General features: G+C 40.1%; 1 long non-coding RNA gene across 2 annotated transcripts; it reads left to right on the top strand.

Moving 5' to 3' along the window:
- Positions 1-3,605: 3,605 nt before the first annotated feature.
- On the top strand, positions 3,606-7,161 carry LOC112223118. Of its 2 annotated transcripts, none has more exons than XR_002949246.2 (5): positions 3,606-3,781; positions 4,305-4,445; positions 5,159-5,220; positions 5,526-5,728; positions 6,693-7,161. It is a non-coding gene; the product is annotated as an uncharacterized LOC112223118 (long non-coding RNA). The 2 variants fall into 2 exon arrangements; XR_002949247.2 differs by having other exon boundaries at positions 5,498-5,728.
- The last annotated feature ends 14,957 nt before the right edge of the window (positions 7,162-22,118 follow it).

The following is a 22,118-nucleotide window of genomic DNA, read 5'->3' as shown; positions in this document are numbered from 1 at the left end:
ATATAATACAGCTGTGTTGCTGTAATGATTACAGTAGGCTCATTTACTATATTGTAATTCTGTTTTTCTTACTGTAAAACATTTTACAGCATCCCCTGCTGTAAAATGAAAATACAGTATTTGGCTGGCAACTCTGCTGCCAGTATAATGCTGTACATTTACAAGGAAACGTTACCCCTATCATACACAGATAGATTCCACTAATTCACCATGCCTGTTTCTTTTTACCTGCTTTTTGGTATGTCTTAAAGTGGTAAAAAACATAGCAAAATAAAAGCCACCTAAAGATCAACACTCTTAGAAAAAAGGGTTCCAAAAGGATTATTCTGCTGTCCCCATAGGATAACCCTTTTTGGTTCCAGGTAGAACAATTTTGGATTCCAAGTAGTACCTTCTGCAGAAATGCTTCCACAAGAAACCACAAAAAGTTATACCTGGATCCAAAAAGGGTTATTCAAACTGTTCTCTTATGGGGACAGCTGAATAACTCTTTTAGGGTCTAGATAGCACTTCTTTTTTTGCAAAGAGTATTGTCATTAGTCCTGCATTTTCACAGACCCTGTGAAAAATACAGGTATTGGGTCTGTGTGAATGGTTCTCTGCTTTTTTGCAAGTAAATTCATTAACACTTCCATTGTTAAATATCTCATTAATTTGAAATGCAAACAGCTACCATGATTTAACAAAACTGCCCACTCTCTTCCCCTATCAATTTGCAAGTTAACAACTGATGTGTATAAAAGGGGTAAACCTGCATGACAATGGTAAATAAGGGGCTGTTTGAATGGGGGTCATATAAACATTGCCTTATATTTATTACAGGTAATATATCACATCTTCTGTCTGTAATGGGTAAGACAGCGATGCGTTACTGAACAGGCACATTAATTAAACCATTTAAAACCATGAATTGAACCAGATTTAGGCCAAATGAAAAGCTGAACTCAAGTAGCGGGTGTTTTTAAATAGCCTACATCTTAAATAAATTAGATATGACATATGGTATCCTTTACTCTATTTATAGCTGATAATTTTGTCGTTTTACTAAGCCATCTCAGAAGCACGAAAACTTAAGAGAATTAGAGGACAGAATACAATGAATCACATTCGTTCCATTCAGTGTCAAATCTCTGCCATAAATCATTGTCACTCGTGCTTGTTGCAAGGTCACTGTAGCCTACCACATAGCCTATTAAAAATATGTATATTTGACCAGCAGTCAGGTTTTAAATAACAGCCACACAAAGTAGGTGACTTACTTGTTATCTCTGGACAGAGAATCGTTGGATTTCCACAGCCACACCTGCACCGGTTAGAATAACAACATTGACTTAGAGAAGCGCAAAACGACCTCAGGTATACCTAATCATCTGTAGATGAATAAAATGACCATATTCCTTAGTAAAAAAAGAACCAATCCACCCGCACAGTTGATTCTCATCGGCTCGGATGGACTCTGTTAAAATGGGTAGCTACCAACAAGGCAGAGAGGAGAAAATTTAAACCAGGTCATCCTCTCACTGGTCCCTCCAGTCCCCAAGGGGACCTCAAAAAAGCAACCATTCAACTAAGCATTCTCTCTCCATATGGAATAGCTGCATGACACCTGAAATGTCAACATAAACTAGAGGCTATGTGTTAGCAATGAATCATAAGCTAGTCTATAATAAAGACATACCAGTTGGTACAATAAATATCTTATTGTGTTATCACATACATAAAACGTGTGTGATGGAGTGTAGGAGTGGTTTTTCATTGTCAGATAACAAAAGTGTTTGTGTGTAAAGGAGAAAAAATATAAAAAATGGATGCTTTCATAATTGAGGCTCCTCAACAACATCTAGCTTGACAATAAGGCCTGAAGGACCTGCTAGCGTACTCACACACACACACTCCTGCCGATCAGTCCTCGTGGACCTGTCGCCATTACCGAACATTAGCATCCATAAATGTCCATACTTAAAACCCCATTAGACTGGGGAAAGAGGAAAGCTATCATCACTGAGTAGTTGCACTTTGACCAGAATCAAACCCAACATCTTGGATGGTTTCACCCAGGGGCGGACTGAACATCTGGCATTTCAGGTAAATGCAGGCCCATTTTTAGTCCGGTGGGCAGTCTAACTGGGTTTCTTTATGTGCACAAAATGATAATTATCTGGCTAATAATGGTGGAAGGCCCAGCCCTGGGCATAAGCAACATAGGGGGTCACCTAGGGCACCCGGCCGCGAGGGGCCCCTCGAAAAAGTAGAATACACACCATTTCTAAATTAGGTTGTGCATCAGCAGTTTTCCTCTTGCTATGTCAGTCACTGACTGTCAGTCAATTAGCCCAAGCAACCTTTTCTGGATTGGTAATCTAGTCTACCCAGATATCTGTTGTAATTACCGCAAGGGCACAAAGGGGCCCTGACCTCCAGGGGGCCCTTATTTATTTTGTTAGTCACTCTCACTCAGATATCATTGTAACATTGCATAAATCATGGCAACATGTGTAGAATTGCAGGAAATTAGCTGTAAAACTCCTTTTGTTTAATTTTGTTTAGCTCCGCCATGTGGCAATTTCATGTAATTAAATGGGGACTTTAGGAGAAAATGGGCCAGTGTGGTGTCTCAAGGGGAAAAAAAATCTGGATTTCTGGTCCCAGTCCACCCCTGGTTTCACCTGTCAGCCATCATATGAAGAGTATGGAATCTCTTCCAATCCATAAAATGAATGAATGGTATAGGAAACTGTTTTTAGGTAGGATTTTTATTTTACAGTACATAAATTACTGTTTATGTATTTACCTAGAAATAACAGCTAATTTCTGGCAATTGTTTCCACAAGCTGTGACGAGTGTAAATCGGGTTGACGTTTCTTGCACAGATGCGATTTCCGCTAAATGGGCCAGCTGCAAAGTTTTACATGTAGATAATAAACCAGGTCAGGAGCCACCAACTGCTTTATTAAAGTAGATGTCTGTCCTAGTGAGTTACACATTGTGAGCCGACACGGCAATTCATCCACCAGAGGCAGCTGAGTGCCTTAACAGTTTGCAAAGATCGCCTTGCAAAGGATGGGCGTCGGTGGTGGATGGCGGGCAACCGACAGCGTCATTGCATCAGTACTGCGGAATAAATTCTGCAGTCAAACTTTGTTCATTATGCAGTTCAACATTTTAGTGGTTATGTGTGCAACAAAAGTTCAACACTCACCTTTTGTCATTATTTCTGGAAAGTCTACGCATACAATTTGACGCAAACGTTGGATAAATCCAATGTATACACCACATAGAAACCACTACAACTGTATGGTGTCAAATCCGATTATATAAAAATCGAACGGGCGCGAGAAATCAGGAAGGAGACATCATTGCTCAATCAAACACTTTTATCGAGAGAGAAATGTGGTCGAGCGAGCAGAAGACGTGTTCCGCGAGCGCAGGCCAACGTGGTGTGCGCAAATTCAACTTGAGGGCTTGCAAGTGTGACTTTGAGCGAGCCCAACGGCATTTTCCACACGCATGTATACCGCTTCCACACACGGATATGTTTTCATCCCACTCACACCAATTTTCCAGTTTGTTCTCCAAGACACATTTTGCTCTCGCAACCGCTTACTATAATTTTATAACAGGGGAACATTCTAGCGAATGAACATTGCTGGTGCAGGCTACTGAAACGCAATTGGTCAGGTTTTTGGACCAATCACGTCTCGACTGCTCTCTCATCGGATTTTGACCATACAGATGAAAAGAGGACGGTGAAAGATGAACGATGACTGACAATAATATAGAGGTAAGTTTGATCGTTTTTCAGTAGAGAAACTAGCTAATCAACTAACTAGCTAATCTACTGTGATTTGAATATTGAAATGTAAGTAGCTAGTTGTTTGGTCTTCTATTATTAAAGCAGGCTATTGATGAGGCAAGCTAGCAGGGAACTATGTGTTTTAACCCAAAGCAAGGGGGTTTCGTTTTCTTTACGCTCTCCGATTTAACTAGGAGCGTTGTATCTAAATCGAGGAGGAGTTTAGTAGAGGAGCATGACTGGGTGGCAGAAGAGGGGAGAGGGGTAGGGTGAGAACAGACAGGGATGACCCTCAATAGGGAAAAGGTTAGTGATAGAGGAGGGGGAGCCAAGAGAGGTCAGTCTCTGAACCAAATAATAGTCAATATTGTAAACCGCTAACCACATACTTTGAGATACAATCTGATTTTAAATAAAGATGTGTTACTTTTTACTTTCAGTTTTTGTGCAGTTACAATAAATGAGCATGACCTTAAACCATTTATTTCTCTCCATCCCTCTTTCCATGCAGGTCTACTGTCACTAGTGTGTGGTGGTGAAGTTGTTCTCTGCTCAGCTGACAGACAGGAGATACATAGACAGGAGTCCATTCTGTTCCAAGTAGGTCACCTTGGCTCTCCTCTATGCACAGCACTCCAGGGACTTCCTGCAGGTAAAGATGTTATCCACCAATCCCCCCGTAACTGAATCATTAGTGGTACTGCGAGTTGCTCTCATTTCTTTGACTCTGTATGAAGACATTGTGCATAGGACATTTGTCACGTAGATTGGATGATGACCAGATGCTGGCTAATGGTTAGAAAGATGGTTCCATACTGAATGTATGTGATAGTCATTGCTAAACAATATTAGGGATGTAAGGTAAGGGAAGAAGTGGAAACCTATAGGAGGATAGCTCTCCACAAGGTGGGTTGGGCATGAAATAACAGCAGGCTGTTCAATACTGAGCCTTTCTGATTGACAAGTGGTGTAGATTAGTACCGGGCAATTCCACAGTAACAGAGTGATGCTGAGTCTCAGATTTTTCACTTTAAAATGTATGTCAAACAAACCAATGATTGCAAATTGTTTAAAGTAGTCCTTGTGCACACGGTTGTATGATTTGTTTCACTTTGAAACCATCGTTTTTTTTACATACATTTTTAAAGTGAAAAATCTTGAGTGTCGGTGTCACTCTGTACCGTGGAATTGCCCTACAGCTTGGCTCAGTCTCACATAATGTGTTATCACTTATTTGGCTAAATGATTATCCATAGTTGCCGCTACAGCCACAGCAGTCTTGAAATGGACTGTTACCTTGAATGCAACATTAAGATGTTAAAACATTTCAATTCCAACTCTGTCTGTGATATTTCCTGACGTCAGGCTTCTACTTCATCGCCCTGGACCACGACACGAACGAGCCAGAAGACGCTAAGTTTGGACCAGTGAGTCACCAACTCATCTTATGCCTTACACAACTCTGCACATATGTATCTTTCCACTTTCCTCAAACTCCAGTGCCCTACTTTTGTTTACCTTTTTACCAATGTCTGGATTGTACAAGGATTTTAAGTTGGGACTTAATACTAAATACTAAATCTAATTCCATCTCCTGTATTGTTCTGCCCTCTCTTTAGAGGAATGGAATAAATGGAACGGAGTGAAACATGTGATTTTCATACGTTTGATGTGTTTGATACTGTTCCATTGATTCCATTCCAGCCATTACAATGAGCCTGTCCTCCTATAGCTCCTCCCACCAGCCTCCACTGCTCTTTTAATTATGGTGATGCCCCAACTGTAAGAACCTGGAGATCTCTACTGATTTTGAGGGAGGTGACATTGCCACAAATAGTGCCTGGGACACCTTCCAGCGCTACTGCTGTCTGGAAAACAGCCAGAGGGTGGTCTGCTGCAACAGTGTGTCAGCTCGGCTGCACCTGGGAACTATAGGTATGGCACCTCACACCCAACAGTCATGTATGCTCAAACATACTTGTATGATCATTTATGTGTTTCTTAAAGTGACAATCAGCAGTTGAAACAATAACAGAGCATTCTCCCTGCCCCTGTTTCGGTAAAAAGCCGAGGGATGGGGCTTGGGAAATGTAACCACTCTCAAATTCATAGACCGAGCTATGGATGCAAGGATTGACCATCGCACCTCCTTCAGAAACCTCATTGGAGGAGACGACCCAAAGGTTCCTCGCCTCAGACCTCCAATGGGTTTCGAGAAGGACGCGAGTAGAGAGGAAGTGAGGAGTTGAGCAGAGATGAATTGGGACAGAGATCATGTCATTGTTTTAGGTGGAATCTTATGTTTAATGATACATTTATTCTGTTTGCACTTCTATCTTGGTTCTACTTGTGCTCTTTCCACCGATGGCTCTGGCTTACTTATAACATCTGATATGATAAGACTCCCTATGCGATTTGACTCGGGTATTACTGACTGTATTCAATACAACTTCCAATGCCAAATTTTTTGTAATTTGAGATTCTGTAACTGATAGATAATAGTAGCTCTCAATCAGACAATTACTATAAAAGAAATCTGTTTTCCTCAGTGCAATGTTTGATGAATTTTTAAAAACCTTTATTTAACCAAGCAAGTCCGTTAAGAACAAATTTTTATTTACAATGACGGGCCTACACCGGCCAAACCTGGACGACGCTGGGCCAATTGTGCGCCGCCCTATGGGACTCCCAATCACGGTCGGTTGTGATACCGCCTGGATTCGAACCAGAGTGTCTGTAGTGGCGCCTCTAGCACTGAGATCCAGTGGCTTAGACCGCTGCGTCACTCTGGAGTCGTCATGAATGCATGGTGTTGTTTTGTCCTCAGTGCTCCTTTGAATGCTGTGTGTACTGATTCAGTTCTAAACGTCCATCCTCACCACCTCCATCACTTCAACAGATTGTCTGGGTCTGCTGAGAGGGTCATTGGCTGCCACCTGCCCTCCATTGAGGTCCTGCATGACTCCAGGGCAAGGAAGCATGCATGAAAGATCATCACCGACCACTTCCAGCCTTTCTTCCACAGACTCCCATCTGGCAAACGGTTCAAGTCAATCACGACCAAAACTTCCCCCGTGCCATGGCCCTCACCAACCAGCCACCTGGTCCACAATGATCCTCTCATCCATGGACTCTGCGCTATTCATCCAGACTATAAACCGTGCACTATCATCTTACATTCATCATTTATAATGTAGCTTAATGGTTCTGCCACAATAAACAGACAAAAAATATATATATGCAGAATTTCCATAGATACACATTCAGTATATTCATATTTTGTCTGTTTATTGTGGCAGCACCATTTCACATAGTCAAATTTCTGTACATGCAAATGTTTGGCGAATAAAGCTGATTCTAATTCTAAAGCTGGTTTATCATATGTCAGTTTAGATTTTATGTGATAATGCCAGAGAAGCCGGTGTTTCGAGGATATATTGGCACTGGTGTTGTTATGCCCGAGACAAAGTCTAAATGTTCCTTTGCCATACTGGCTGGCAATGTTATTTTTCCTTGCTTGCTAACTAGCCAACTACAGCTAATTTACAATCACGTCAAACAGTGCAGCCAGAATAACAGCAGCATTTGCATTTGTTTAAGGTGTTTTCTAGTGACATTTATTTGGATACATCCATAACAATGAGCTAATGAGGCGAGATTTCGACAGGAATAGAAAATGTGCTCTCTCGTCAGGACACTTGTTCAGAGGAGCTAACCAAGAACATATCTAACACAATCACTTCAAACTGAAGCTGGAAAGACCGCAAACTAGCTACACTTAATTTCATTGTAACTTTTTTTCAATTGACATGTCTTTGTATATATCCATAAATATTATGCCAGCTGATTCACGATTTCGACTTGCTGAGAAACGCTGCCTGCCTGTTCTGTCTCGTCCCGACACGTTCATTACTTTAGGACAGCTGGAGATCGAATTTGAATATTGAAACAATGCTGCAAATGTTGGAGAGACACAAAAAAGGTTTGTACATATCTCCACTGTTGAAAACTAAATGTTAGTCTAAAAGAAACGTGAGAATGTCTAGATGCTTTTTATAGTGAAGATCAAGTGTATAAATTGCCTGGCTGAGCTGATGAGACTGTGGATAGCGCAGTCAAATGGTACAGAGTAAATAGGCATTTTAATGTCATAGATTTAGCCGGTGGTAACTTGTGGAATAGACACAAACTAATGTGGTTTTAACTAATCATCATTCAGGATTAGAACCACTCGTTGTATAATCTATTGTTATAAACTGGGTGGTTTGAACCCTGAATGCTGATTGGCTGACAGCTGTGGTATATCAGACCGTAAAGCATGGTTATGAAAAAACATTTATTTTTAATGTTCTAATTACATTGGTAACTAGTTTATTATAGCAATAAGACACCTCTGGGGGTTGTGGTATATTGCCAATATGCCCCGACTAAGGGCTGTATCCATTGGCCATATACCACACCCTCTGGAGCCTTATTGCTTAATTTGGGACTGGTTATGTACTGGATGAACTGTAGCAGATTTTCCACTTTGTCTTCATATAATTCAAAATCCTCATGTGCTGTGGGTGTGTGTGTCCCTAAATTATGGATATTTGTTATTAGTGGACTCGTTTTATGGTGTTTGCTAGAGCTGATTGTCTGCTGGCTAACAGGTAATTAGCTAGCTAACTAGCAGGTGGATTACACTCGACTCACGGCGTAGTATACATATTGAAATGTATTTCCAAATGAATTTGGTTATCAAGCAGCTCGGTTTCCCAAGTCGTTCGGCACTTACTGCTCAAGTTGGCTAGCTAGCTAAACAGAAGTCTCTTTTTCATTTTTTAAATTTCATTTTATATATTATTTTAAAATGTATTTTTATTACCAATGTAGAAAAGTCTGTATACATACAGTAAGTACATAAATAGACAATGATACATATGCTAGGGAGTACAACAAATGAAAGATTATACAAAGACCTTAAAATAAACACACATTTTGATTGTTTTAACAGCTTTCTTATTTGAAGAATGTAGAATGCTCTTAATGTACTGCTCGAATTCCTTACAGAAAACATCGGAAGAGTGTCAAGAATATTAACAATTATAAAACTGAATCTCTTTCCATAATTGTTTTACATGTAGACAATGCCAAAATAAATGTGAAACTGTTTCTGGATGCTCAACACAAAAAGTACAATTAATGTTAATGTCTTTTTTGAGTTTCTTCAGGTAATGATTCGCAGGGTAATACTTATGGATCAGACCTCTTTGACCCTGTTAACAAGCAAGTATGTGTGGTAATAACCAGACTTTTTCCCAACAGATATTAGTGACCAATGTATTCCAGTAACTTGTGACATAAGGAATGGATACAATATCCCATTGAAATAAAGCACGTATAGATCTGTTGTTTTGAGGGAGCGAGGAGAAACATATTTTCCCTATTGGAGAGTCAACTGGATTAAGCGAGGGTAGGTCAAGAAGGTGAGGTCTGGCTACACCTCTAAATAACATGAGAGTTCCATATGGAATATCATCAAAGACTATGGTGAACTCTAGGTGTTACAAGGATATTGTAACGAGATAAAAATTCCTCATAATTGAGTAACAATCCTTCTGTATTAAAAAGTTGACTCACCAGCGGGATATGATTATTGAACCAGTTCATAAAAAATAAAGACTTGTTTGTATACAAAATGTCATTATTGTTCCAAATGAAATACCTATGCGGGGGAAAATTATGTTTAAATATTAACGACCACGCTATGAATACTTGTCTATGAAGCTAAACAGAAGTCTCTGCAGTGCATTGATAACAGAAGGCTCATAATAGACCATCAAAACATTGGACTGGCCAATGGTGGGAATTTGTGACTTTGTCCATTACTCCAGTGAAAGTGACCAATCTAAGGTTTCTCAATACGCACCCGCCTTTACGCCCACCCCCATCAGTCTGAAATTCAAAGGTGCCAAGACTTAAGAGAGAGCAATTTGAGAAATTGAAAGCAAAATCTTTACAATGACAAATGACTATTGCTGGTTGAATGTTTTTTTTTTTTTTTACACATTTGAATCAAGTTTCTTTGCTAACAGTTCTATATGTAGACTCAAATAATTTGGGGTTCAGCAAGAGTTATTCTAAGATCCTCAAAGTTCTTTGAAGAACCCTAGGGTTCTTGGCACTGAAAATTGCCCCCTAAAGGTTCTTCCGAGAACCCCATAGGAGGTGGGGTTAATTGAGGAGCCTCTTTAGTTGGTGGGGGTTCTTGCAGGAACCTAACTGCCCAACTGAAACATTTTAATTTGAAAGACAAGCAGGTGCAGGCACTTAACTGAAACATTTTAAAGATCTCCTCAATTTAAGGAGAGGTTTGTCCCTTGTATGATCTAAAATGTTTTGTGATGATGCCATCTATCTTTTCATATTTGTTCAAATCTTTCTAAAACAGAAAATTGACACAATTCAATTGATATCAATCAGCAAAGAGGTAAGAATAAGAATATGTTGAAGGCTAGCTGTATGTGGTGCAGATGACTGAACTGTTTTGTCTATGTCTGCAGGTATACAGACGAGGAGGCATGCAAAGGTATGACAATTGGAATTGGTATGTTATGCAGATCACATGTACCATCCTTCTCCTTTACCTGTTCAATGAAAATCCCATAGGCATCTACATTATGGACAAGGTATGTGTATGAAAACCATTATCAAGTTTTTTTTTTAAATTCACATTTACCACAAAAACCAAGGTATGAATACTGTTGTGTGCATGTTTTGTTAATCATCTGTATAAATTACTATTTTTGGGATTCACAGACTTCACCCTCCCTACAACTCTGATGAATAAAACAGGAAACCTGTTTGATCACCATGCACTGCAAAATCCTTCTGGCTATGGATACGGAGAACATTAAAAACGTGTTGGTACTAGGGGGCAGTATTTTAATTTTTGGGAAAAAATCGTTCCCGTTTTAAACGGGATATTTTGTCAGGACAAGATGCTAGAATATGCATATATTTTGGATAGAAAACACTCTAACGTTTCCAAAACTGTAAAGATATTGTCTGTGAGTATAACAGAACTGATGTTGCAGGCCCCAGGTTTTGAAAGTGCTGCGTAACAATGAGTCCCTATTCAGCTGTGAATGTGCCATCAACGAGCTTACGCTTTCGACGTATTCCCCAAGGTGTCTACAGCATTGTGACGTAGTTTTACGCATTTCTGTTGAAGAATAGCCGTAGGCGGCCACATTGCGTAAGTGGTCACATGGTGGCTCCGAGAGAGATTCTTGAGTAAAATACAGAGGTAGCCATTACTCCAATCGGTCCTACTGAAAAACGAATTGTCCCTACGGACATATTATCGAATAGATATTAGAAACACCTTGAGGATTGATTATAAACAACGTTTGCCATGTTTCTGTCGATATTATGGAGCTAATTTGGAATATTTTGCGTTGTGGTGACCGCAATTTCCGGGGGATTTCTCAGCCAACGGTGAAGAACAAACGGAGCTATTTCACCTACAAAAATAATATTTTGGGAAGAAATGAACTTTGGCTATCTACCTGGGAGTCTCGTGAGTGAAAACATCCAAAGTTCATCGAAGGTAAACGATTTAATTTGATTGCTTTTCTGATTTCCGTGACAAGGTTGCCTGCTGCTAGCAAGGCATAATGCTATGCTAGGCTATCGATAAACTTACACAAATGCTTGTCTAGCGTTGGCTGTAAAGAATATTTTGAAAATCTGAGATGACGGTGATTAACAAAAGGCTAAGCTGTGTCTCAATATATTTCATTTGTGATTTTCATGAATAGGAATATTTTCTAGGGATATTTATGTCCGTTGCTTTATGCAAATTAGTTTGAAGCGATGATTACGCACCCGCATGCGGGTTTGGGAGTCACAAAAGGGTTTACACGCATGAGGATATACCCATTGGACTTGGGACTCTGCTGGTAGTTCACCTCATATTTCAATTTTTTTTATTCTGTTTTACTGCTAAAATCATAATTAATCCCAAAAGGTTCTTCGAGGATCCATTCAAAGGAGTTCTTCAAAGAACTTATAGGGGTGCCCCCACTGTTTCAATTTGAAGAACCCCTAAAGGATACTCCAGGAAACTTTTATTTGTAGAGTGTAGGCCTACTGTTAAAGACATTTTTAATTTTGATCTGTGACAATTTTTTACATTTTATTTTACCTTTATTTAACCAGGAAAAGCCCATTGAGACCCAGAGCCTGCTTTTCAAGGGAGACCTGGCCAAGAAGGCAGCAACAATCAATGCAATACATAATTAAAACATACAACAATACAATACAACAACATGATCCAGCCTAAAAAAAAGCATTTTACACTCCTCTGTAACAGAGTCTCCCATCAATATTTTAAATTCATTCAGTGGCACTAACATATCTAGATGAAACATGGATTGTAGATTATTCCATGCGTTTGGTGCACAAGAAGAGAAGGCAGTCTTGCCTAATACTGTGAATGTCCTGGGGACTTTAAGTAGCAACCACCTAGCAGACCGGGTATGTTGGTGAAGGAGACCAGACTACAGAGGTAAAGAGGGAGTTTACCCAAAAGGGCATTGTAGATGAACACATACAAATGTATCTTTCTGCGCATACAAAGTGAGGTCCAACCTACCATTTGGTACAATGTGCAATGGTGGGTGTGTGACCTGGCATTTGTAATAAAGGACAAGGATGATAAACAGAGTCCAGTCTCTGTAAGACAGAGGTGGTTGCATGCATATGCAACAAGTCACCATAATCAATTACAGAGAGAAAGGTGGCCTGAACAAGCTTCTTTCTAGCCATAAGCAGGAAGCAAGCCTTATTACGAAAATAAAAACCCAATTTCAATTTAAGCTTTTTCACAAGATTATCCACATGAACTTTAAAGGACAACTTGTCATCCAACCAAATACCTAGGTATTTGTAGGATGACACTTTTTCAATGGATAAGCCACCAGATGTGACAACGCTAATGTTCTCTGGCAGAGTTTTAGCTCTGGTAAAGGTCATGAATTTAGTTTTTTGTTCATTCAAGACCAGTTTGAGACCATAAAGGGAGGCCTGCAGTGACTGAAAATCAGTCTGGAGCTCTTCAATAGTCTGACCAGAGAAGGAGCACATTAACATAACTACTACATAACATAAATACATAACTGTATCATCTGCATATAGATGTAACTTTGCTGGTTGCATCCCATTTCCCAAATCATTAATAAGAATTGAGAACAACACAGGAGCTACAATGGAACCCTGGGGCACATCTCTATTCATCAAAAGAAAGCTAGATGTTCTACTCTGTCAAAGTCACACTTGCAAGCTTTCACATTTACTCGAACAATGATGTTTCAATGGCGTGCGCGATCAACTTTTGGATCTGATTTGACACCGTACAACTAACTGCCTCTGCAACGCAATGCTGCAAGACAAACGCAGCATTTCATTGGAAATGAATGGACTTCTGGTATACAACACACTCATTCATCATCACAAATTATAAGCAAGCTAGTTACAGTGCCTCATAGATTATCTGTCATGCAGAGAGTGTGCAGCTCTCAAACAGCTGGTTGTTGGTGGAGAGAAGACCGACAGTGGTAGGGGTAGGAGAGCAGTAGGAATGATGTTCCAACTTATGATATGTACCAGTATGTGCACATAGCAGTATTCATACCTTGGTTTTTGTGGTAAATGTGAATAAAAAAACTTAACTTTTGATGTTTTTTAATACAAATACCTTGTCCATAATGTAGAGGCCTCTGGGTTTTCCATTGTGTAGGAAAGGGAGGAAGGGGGACGAAAATCTGATATCAACTTTGGAGGGGACAATTACATGAAATTTTCTCAAGAGCAATTCCTGAGGGGACACCAAAAGTAATGCTGTAACACATAGCCTACGTTATAATATGTTAATGTACAGTGGGGCAAAAAAGTATTTAGTCAGCCACCAATTGTGCAAGTTCTCCCACTTAAAAAGATGAGAGAGGCCTGTAAGTTTCATCATAGGTACACTTCAACTATGACAGACCAGACAAAATGAGAAAAAAAATCCAGAAAATCACATTGTAGGATTTTTTATGAATTTATTTGCAAATTATGGTGGAAAATAAGTATTTTGTCACCTACAAACAAGCAAGATTTCTGGCTCTCACAGACCTGTAACTTCTTTAAGAGGCTCCTCTGTCCTCCACTCGTTACCTGTATTAATGGCACCTTTTTGAACTTGTTATCAGTATAAAAGACACCTGTCCACAACCTCAAACAGTCACACTCCAAACTCCACTATGGCCAAGACCAAAGAGCTGTCAAAGGACACCAGAAACAAAATTGTAGACCTGCACCAGGCTGGGAAGACTGAATCTGCAATAGGTAAGCAGCTTGGTTTGAAGAAATCAACTGTGGGAGCAATTATTATGGAAATGGAAGACATACAAGACCACTGATAATCTCCCTCGATCTGGGGCTCCACGCAAGATCTCACCCCGTGGGGTCAAAATGATCACAAGAACGGTGGGCAAAAATCCCGGAACCACATGGGGGGACCTAGTGAATGACCTGCAGAGAGCTGGGACCAAAGTAATAAAGCCTACCATCAGTAACACACTACGCCGCCAGGGACTCAAATCCTGCAGTGTCAGACGTGTCCCCTGCTTAAGCCAGTACATGTCCAGGCCCGTCTGAAGTTTGCTAGAGAGCATTTGGATGATCCAGAAGAAGATTGTGAGAATGTCATATGGTCAGATGAAACCAAAATATAACTTTTTGGTAAAAACTCAACTCGTCGTGTTTGGAGGACAAAGAATGCTGAGTTGCATCCAAAGAACACCATACCTACTGTGAAGCATGGGGGTGGAAACACCATGCTTTGGGGCTGTTATTCTGCAAAGGGACCAGGACGACTGATCCGTGTAAAGGAAAGAATGAATGGGGCCATGTATCGTGAGATTTTGAGTGAAAACCTCCTTCCATCAGCAAGGGCATTGAAGATGAAACGTGGCTGGGTCTTTCAGCATGACAATGATCCCAAACACACCGCCCGCGCAACGAAGGAGTGGCTTCGTAAGAAGCATTTCAAGGTCCTGGAGTGGCCTAGCCAGTCTCCAGATCTCAACCCCATAGAAAATCTTTGGAGGGAGTTGAAAGTCCGTGTTGCCCAGCAACAGCCCCAAAACATCACTGCTCAAGAGGAGATCTGCATGGAGGAATGGGCCAAAATACCAGCAACAGTGTGTGAAAACCTTGTGAAGACTTACAGAAAATGTTTGACCTCTGTCATTGCCAACAAAGGGTATATAACAAAGTATTGAGATAAACTTTTGTTATTGACCAAGTACTTATTTTCCACCATAATTTGCAAATAAATTCATAAAAAATCCTACAATGTGATTTTCTGGATTTTTTTTTCTAATTTTGTCTGTCATAGTTGAATTGTACCTATGATGAAAATTACAGGCCTCTCTCATCTTTTTAAGTGGGAGAACTTGCACAATTGGTGGGTGACTAAATACTTTTTTGCCCCACTATATAGTCATGTAACATATATAGTCATTAAATATGTGCCACTGGTTTGAGTCTATTACAACATCTTTACAAGAACAAAACGTTCAGAATAAGTACAGTTCTAAAAGTAAAATAACTACTTCAATGAAAAACCCAAACAAATCAACCAAAATATCCTTCAGAAATACTTAGTTATTGTTCCGTCAGTGTCTCAACTCTTCAAACAACAGCTATGGACAAGTATGTCACACAAAGTATACAATTTTAAATTAAATAAATAATTAGTAAGTGTACTGTGTACTAAAAACTACTAAACAAAATAACAAATATCATACTATACACCAGGGGTTCTCAAACAGGGTAGGTGGACCCCTAGGGGTCCCTGGTGTAATGGCAAGGAGTCCATGAAATAAAAAAGTGTAATGAACGTATTCAGCAGCACAAGGATTCCACTAACTTTACATATAATATAGAGGGGGTGGAGGTCCCTGAGGACCACTCAAAACCTTGCCTGCCTTTCCTCAAAATATGCAGGGGTTCCAGTACTCAAAAAAGGTTGAGAACCACTGCTATACACACCACTGAACAAAAGAACCAAACATATGTTTGAGGGTTTCAATGGATCCAACAAATTGCTGGCAGATATTTTCCCTCAAGACTGTCCAGCCTGTCTTTACGTACATTACAGACAAAATTCTGATCAGCACCTCAACTTGGTCAACCAACCCCCGCACCTCCACTGGAAGCCTCCTGAGGACCTCTGCTGCCTCTCAACTGCTGCTACAGGGGTATTGGTTGCGAAAGAGAGGCAACTGCACTGAAAGAGAATCTATGTTCAGCTCAGGGTACTGATCTAGAGACTCATCCAACTCCCCCGTGAGAAGCACTCTTTCCAAATTTTACAGAATGTTTAGACTGTCCTGGTCAAAACAGTCGCCAAACTGAACCTCCACACCATCCAACACTTTAAAAAATTCTGTCCTATAGTGATCCACTGCTTTGCCAGCAAATCGTATTGAGTGTCTCAATGAATTCAATCAATGTTGTTGCTTTCTCATACAGTGCAAGGTAACTTTTGTAATTTCTGCTGTTTACCCCACGCGCTGGATAACTGGACACTGATTGGATTTAGCTGGTGTGCTGTTACAGTTACACAGTGGCGGTGGGTTTGGCAGTTTTGATGTGCTGTGAATTTTACAATGGCTTTTCTCCAGTTCCTAAATCCTGCACTAATGAAGGCAGCATCCGCTCTTTGGCCAAAAGATGGCTGGCTTGAAAACCCTTGGCTACAGTGAAAACAACTCCTTTTATTGATGGATTATAATGTAGCCAGGGGAAATCGCGAAACCATCTCTCTTGAAATATCAACACTCTGTTGGCAAGAGTTTGCGGTTCTATAAATTGTGGGTGTGGCTGATATGGTTTCGTGCCATCACTGAGGTAACTGGACAATGCTGTGCCACTGTCCCCTATACTGGTGCAGCTGGCAACAAGGTTGACACCTGGTCCTGCCGTGGCTGTGACACTGTCCCCTATACTGGTGCAGCTGGCAACAAGGTTGACACCTGGTCCTGCCGTGGCTGTGACACTGTCCCCTATACTGGTGCTGCTGGCAACAAGGTTGACACCTGGTCCTGCCGTGGCTGTGACACTGTCCTCTGAAGTCTCTCTCCTTGGCTCTTTCCCTTTAACCACCCTCACTGCCTCACAGTCTGTCTCCTAGAAAAGAAATAAGGTGTTTGCCGTACTCCTAACTACCAGTACCCAAAACTACACAAATAATTACAACAACAATACCATTGCCTTAAACAAATCTTAGTTCAGTCACCAGTTTAAGTTGAGAGTGGGGGTATCCATGGCATTTTCCAATTATGTCCCTATTTTACAAGTCAAAAAAATTGAGAACCTTTCATAATGTTGCCAAACAAAGACTCAACAAACTTACCTGAGACTCCCTGTCTGCCTCTGCCCATCCGTCCCCAGCTCTGCTGTCTGTGTGCCCTCTGTTGCCTGCCCTCTGTTGCCTGATCTGCCTAATGACATCATTGTGAAACATTTCCATTAGCATTTCACTTCTTCCTAATGAACATTTTATCAACTAAGTCTTAGGCTACTAGGGTTCTTGCTTTGCGTTTTGGTGTCCTGAAAAATACTCTGATGTCTGTCTTTTTACTTTTTTCTGACATTTTTTCTACCTGGCATGCTGGCTAGCTGCACAAACACACACACACACACAGTGTGTAGGTTATTTACAGTAGGAGATGGGCTTCTATCATCTTATCTTCTATCATTCTATATGGGCTTCGATCTAAAAGACAGCTAGCAAATGTGAAACGGATTGCAGTGACAAGAGTTGACAGCTGTATGAGTTCACCATTTACACAACATATGCTGCAACCTTTTGTCATTTTAATATAGTTTGTTTCATATTGGCTGGCTTCGAACAATAGCTGAATTTGCAAAGCTAGCGAGCACCAATTCCGTTTCTGTGGTGTTTGCTATAATCTTTGCTATCGTCAGTTTACTCCAAGATCAGCACACGTGCTTCAATGTCCCCTGGCTACAATTTAGCTTTTGCAACGAGACCATTAAAGATAATTAAGACAATGGTAGAAGAGTGTTGTTTCTGTTCAGTTTATCGCTAACCTTATCACAGGGACTTTGAAGCACTACAGCTGCATGCTGATCTTGGAATAAATTGACGATAACAACGATTCCATCTTTGACGACGCCACATAAATGGAATAGGTACTAACTAGCTTGATAGGTAATGTTTTCCCGCTAGCTCTGAAAATTCAGCTAGTGTGTGTAAACCCTGCCAATAAATTAAAAAAAAAAACATTGCTATGGCGCGATTGACTGGATTAACCTAGCGTCAATTATGTGCATTGAGTGCCTTTCAGACAGTAGATACGAACCTGTTTTTGGTCCGTTTATCGTTTTAAAACATGATACAAAATGCCTTAATAACTCCTCAACATCTCAAACAGCAAGACTGACTATCTACCACATGGACAGACTTCATTAATGGGTTTGTGTCGGGAGCATGCTATCTATTTAGTCAGGCAATGCCCATATTATTCTGACATATTTTAGAATGTAAAAACAATGCCAATGCATAATGCCATTGTGTAGCCCACCCCCCCAAAAAGCAATATTCTTTAAAAAAAATCCATCATTGTTTTTGTCTAAAGGCTATTACAACAATTAAATATAAAATGTATGTCCTTGAAAATTACAATGAAGTGCTTGAAAAAGTCCTTGAAAGTACTTGAATTTGACTTGCCAATGTCTGTATGAACCCTGCATAGTCTACTTGCTCAGCCTGCAAATGAAGGATAAAATGAACTGCTACTGAAATTATGCAAGCATCATTCCCTTTCCTGTCAGATCACATCCATTTCCTTCAGGTAATTATAATGCCTTGATACAGGTGATATGGAAATAATAGAATAGATACTTTACTATCCATTCTATGAGAAACTTGCTTATTGGCAGTGGCAGGAGACCAGCAGCCGTCCGATTGACAGTTAAGATGTAAATATATAGCAATAGTAAATAAGAGTCAAAGACGGGTTAGCGATCTGACTCCTGGTATTGCCCTGATTTGGTTGTTGCTCTGCTATTATCAAAGATAGGGTAGATACAGTATCTGACTTTATGGATTGGTTTCCCCTCCAGTGGCGACCTGTCATTCAGGGCAGGTGGGGCAGAGCCTGTTTTGAGCTCCACCTGTTTATCGGTTTTGCATGTTATTTTGTCATTAATAAGTGTCACATCAGTTTCCAAACAATGTAAAAATATATATATTAATAATAATTGAGTTAATAAATACATTAGAAGTGTCCATCCAAGAAGGCTCAAGGTCATTGGCCACAGATAAAATCAAACAGAATTTTATTTGTCACATACGCCGAATACAACCTTACTGTAAAATGCTTACTTACAAGCCCTTAACCAACAAAGCAGTTCAAGAACTAGAGTTAAGAAAATATTTGCTAAATACACTAAAGTAAAAAATAAAATTAAAAAGTAACACAATAAGATTACATAACAATAACGAGGCTATATACAGGGGATACCGGTACCGAGTCTGTGTGCAGGGTGTGGTGGCAAAATTGAAAGATAATGTTATAATGCTTTTATTGCATCAAATGGTTGTTTTATTCAACAGAATAGAGTATTCTGTTAACTATTGTGTGTGTGTTCTACTGAGGATGGGCCTCTGGGAGATAACTCTGACTTGTGTGATAAGTTTGTCTCTCCTCATTTGATAGTAAAGAAATGAACCACCATATTTGGCGACAAGGATGTAATGTGAATACCTGGTTAAACCCTATTGGAAGAAGGACCTCATTCTGAAAAGTGTCTATGTGACTGTCTAAGTGACGCTCAGAAGTGGTGAATTCCAATTATTTTAAATGTGCTAGCTAGGTATGCCCTGGATTTGGTAATTTAGTGTTAAATATCTCGAATCTGTGTGAACTAGTTTTGGCCATTTCTTTTTAAAACATCCGGAATCTATGTGAACTAGTTGAGACCATTTATGATATAGTATAAGATAGTAAAGAGCTGAGGAGCTGTACTTGTTTTAAACCTGTACCCCATTTTAGAAGTATTGAAAGATGCAAATGTATGAGTTACATTATCCTAGGAACTAATCATGAGATAGAAATTAGAAAATATTCCTGCAGGTTAAAATATTGTTGATAAACAACTAATTGATGAGGTATTTTTGAGAATAGCATTATGTGACTGTGATATGGGAGTTGTGTGAATATGGAAATTAGTCTTCATCTGACGTTTGGATATTAACATATAGAAATATGCTTAATCAGATTATTGAAATGTGGACAATAAACTTTGATATAACGTTATCTTGGGGTTATGTTCCTTCACTGCCTGTCATAGAATATCACAGGGTGGTAATTGAAAGCGAGATGATATTTTAGAAAGCAGCGGAAGGTCTATAGTTCCTGAGAGGCTTGATTTTGCCGTGATCTCTGGGAGGTTAGAGAACCGTTGAGGATCCCATGGTCATTGTCCGGGAAACAAAAGTTGTTTTTTGGTTCTGCTGGGAGTTTGGAGAGCTGCGTCGAAGCTGTGGAGAGTCCTTGAAAAAGCAAATGGAATGGTTGTCGTGAGTACCTAAGATTTTCTTACGTTTTATAGGGATTCTGTGAATTTAGGAAAATATGCTAAATTGTATGTGTGTATAATCGATTACTAGAGATTTGATAAAGTTGTCACGACTTCCGTCGAAGTTGGCTCCCCTGCCTGTTCGGGCGATGCTCTGCGGTCGTCGTCACCGGCCTACTAGCCGCCACCGATCCCTTTTTTCGTTTTCTGTTTGTTTTGTCTTATTAGTTGCACCTGTGTCTATTTGTGTGTGCTTGATGGGCTTCCTTATTTAAAGTGCGTATACCCGCCCTTGTTTTGAGTGTGTGTGTGTGTGTGTGTGTGTGTGTGTGTGTGTGTGTGTGTGTGTGTGTGTGTGTGTGTGTGTGTGTGTGTGTGTGTGTGTGTGTGTGTGTGTGTGTGTGTGTGTGTGTGTGTGTGTGTGTGTGTGTGTGTGTGTGTGTGTGTGTGTGTGTGTGTGTGTGTGTGTGTGAGAGAGAGAGAGAGTGAGTGAGAGATTTAGGTGTGTTCGTGGTCTAGACCTGGTGCCGTGTTTTGGGTTGTTCCATATATTTCCGCGCCCTGTGTTGTGGGCATTGCTTTTGTGGCAGATTAAAGTGCACTTCTTCCTGTGGAACTCTCTGCTCTCTGCGCCTGATTCTTCCTCACACACCTAGTCCCTCGTGACAAAAGTAATACTGGGAATATAATTAGATGCAATTAAACCACCCATTCGTAGATGTACGTAGGTTTTGAGTTGGTATCTTTAATGGATAATTTGAGAAAGATGAGGTTTAAGCATTATTAAACTGTGTCACGTTCTGACCATAGTTCTTGTGTGTTTTCCTTATTTTAGTGTTGGTCAGGACGTGAGCTGGGTGGGCATTCTATGTTGTGTGTCTAGTTTGTCCGTTTCTATGTATGGCCTGATATGGTTCTCAATCAGAGGCAGGTGTTAGTCATTGTCTCTGATTGGGAACCATATTTAGGTAGCTTGTTTTGTGTTGGGGTTGGTGGGTGATTGTTTGCTGTCTTTGTGTTCTCAGCACCAGATAGGACTGTTTCGGTTTTGCCACATTTGTAGTTTTGTAGTGTTTTCATGCGTTGAGTCGCTGTCATTAAATAACCATGGACACTTCTCACGCTGCGCTTTGGTCCTCTCCTTCCCAGGAAGAAAGCCGTTACAAACTGTCTACAAAGTCTGGGAAATTGTGCTCTAGAAACTGACAGTAGTGTGTCCACTTTTGGTTAACTTACCCTAACGATGTAACTATAAAACGCTTATTGGATTTTCTTCGTCTGGGTACATTTGAAATTAAACTGCCCTTAAGGCCTGAAAATGTGTTTCATTTTTTTCTTCCCAGTATGAGAGGAGTTGCTGAATGTATTGAATAAACCTTTTTCCATAAAGCCTAGGGTATCCAACAAACTACGTATCATTGCGTGATTAATGTGATGTAGTGAAGTAATTGAAATACGTTGCAAGAGAAAACATAATCTAGTTTTATTCAAAAGCGCAAATTATGTTTTCTAGTCAATGAATGTCGATTTAACTCTGACTGCTAATTTATTAATTTGGCATGTAAGAATCATCGCCGGAGTAATGCTTGGACCTTTAATTAGGGCTATTTTCTGGGAATTGCGTCGTTATTATGTGCCTGATTTTACGACGACAAACAATTATAAATTGGGTTATTTGCAG

The sequence above is a fragment of the Oncorhynchus tshawytscha genome, linkage group LG02, assembly GCF_018296145.1.
Source record: "Oncorhynchus tshawytscha isolate Ot180627B linkage group LG02, Otsh_v2.0, whole genome shotgun sequence".
Classification (NCBI taxonomy): Eukaryota; Metazoa; Chordata; class Actinopteri; order Salmoniformes; family Salmonidae; genus Oncorhynchus; species Oncorhynchus tshawytscha.
This window is presented reverse-complemented; position numbering and strand designations above follow the sequence as displayed.